Source organism: Octopus sinensis, linkage group LG16, assembly GCF_006345805.1.
Source record: "Octopus sinensis linkage group LG16, ASM634580v1, whole genome shotgun sequence".
Lineage (NCBI taxonomy): Eukaryota > Metazoa > Mollusca > Cephalopoda > Octopoda > Octopodidae > Octopus > Octopus sinensis.
Genome location: NC_043012.1, coordinates 11,433,046 through 11,435,106, shown reverse-complemented (window position 1 = coordinate 11,435,106; position 2,061 = coordinate 11,433,046).

The window sequence follows — 2,061 nt, the reverse complement described above, 5'->3', positions numbered from 1 at the left end:
TAATGGACAGTTGGATGGTATCTCTCTTTCTCCTCATCTGACTGTCTCTCTTTTTCTCTCTGCACACATGGATGCATACAAGCATGCACACACACACACACATTCATGCCTGTTTCCATCATGGATGTTCAGTTTATTGGATCAACTCAACGACTGAACTATTTACTCGTTAAATGATCATGTATACCACAGACATGTATACACTTCACGTAATTCTCAAACATGAAACCGTATAAGACAAGGCTAAACCTTTGAGCGTCGACTATAATTCACCTGACGCCAACACTACACCTGATTTTTCTCCCCTCCATACACATACGCAAGCATGTACCTGACTCATACACTGTTCGCTTTCCAGACATTTGTACATTACTGCATATACTTTATATGCACTTTTGACAAGTTGTGGTGCCCCTGAGCACTGTATACAATAATTTCATTATTATTATTATTATTATTATTATTATATTATTATTATTATTATTATTATTATTATCATTATTATTATTGTTGTTGTTGTTGTTGTTATTGTTATTATTATTAATATTATTATTATTATTATTATTATTATTATTATTATTATTATTATTATTATTATTATATTATTATTATTATTAATTATTATTATTATTATATTATTATTATTATTATTATTATTAATTATTAATTATTATTATTATTATTATTATTATTATTATTAATTATTATTATTATTGTTATTATTATTATTATTATTATTATTATTATTATTATTATTTATAATAATAATAATTATGTGTGTGTGTGCTATTTCTTCCACAAACTGGGCTACGAAAAGTTTTAAAGGGAGATGATGTAACTATTTTGCGAAATGTTTATAGAGTTATTTCCCTTAATCGTTTCGCGCAGTGTTTAAATTCTACCGAGGTCGACTTTGCATTTCATCCTTTCGGGGTCGTTAAGCTAAGCATCAGTTGAACACTGGAGTCGATGTAATCAAGTCAACCCCTTTGCCGAAGTTGCTGGCCTTGTGTAAAAATGTGAAACCAAGACTAAACGTCACCTTTCAAACGCCTTAGAGGACTTTTTTAAAAATTCATTTTCGCATTTTATTAGAAGCGGAAACGCACTGCTTATGATCCCTTTCAAGGGTGTCTTAGATTGCTGCGATGGAAGCATCATTAGACTGAAGATCTGTCTCGAATATTTATTACGCAACGAATTCTACCCACGTCATCCGAGGTCCAGGCGTCGGAATGAAGTAGGTCTACGGATTAAGTCGACTGTCCGAAAGTTCAAGCTCAGTCAGGTTAAGAGTTTGTTCTTCATAATTGCAGAGTTAAAATAAATAGCCGAGAAGTACTGGAGTCGATTTAATGAAATATATTCTTCAGTGATTGTATGTAAATTTGTGAATTTATCATTCTCAGAAATAAAATGGAAGGAAATGAATAATCTCATGCTACTTATTGTGACGGTGCAATACACGAAAAACAAATTTTGGGGTTTACAAGAGAAAGTCGGTCGTGTAAGAATCATCATTATCATCATTACCATCATCACTACCACCACCACCACCACCACCACCATAACGGCATCATCATCGTCGTCGTCGTCGTCGTCGTTGCCATTTTCGTCGTCATCATCCCCAACCACCACCACCACCACCAGACTTCCTCTCCTCCTCCTCCACCAACACCACCACCACCACTACTACCATCACATCATCATAACCATCATCCCCAACAACCACAACCATCGCTCCTCCTCCCTATTGTCAACATCACTTCCAACCACTAGCACCACTACCACCAGCAGCAGCACCACCACCATGTGGTTGGTAAGCAAGCTACTTACCATGCAGCCACTCCTGCGCAATATATATGTATGTATGTATGTATGTATATATATATATATATATATATATATATATATATATATATATATATATACTTTATTTAAAGCAGCAGAAAATTCAACAAAACCTGTTACTCTGAGTTTCCGTTGCCGTTCGTCGGACAGTTTTAAAAACTGTCCGACGAACGGCAACGGGAAACTCAGAGTAACAGATTTTGTTGAATT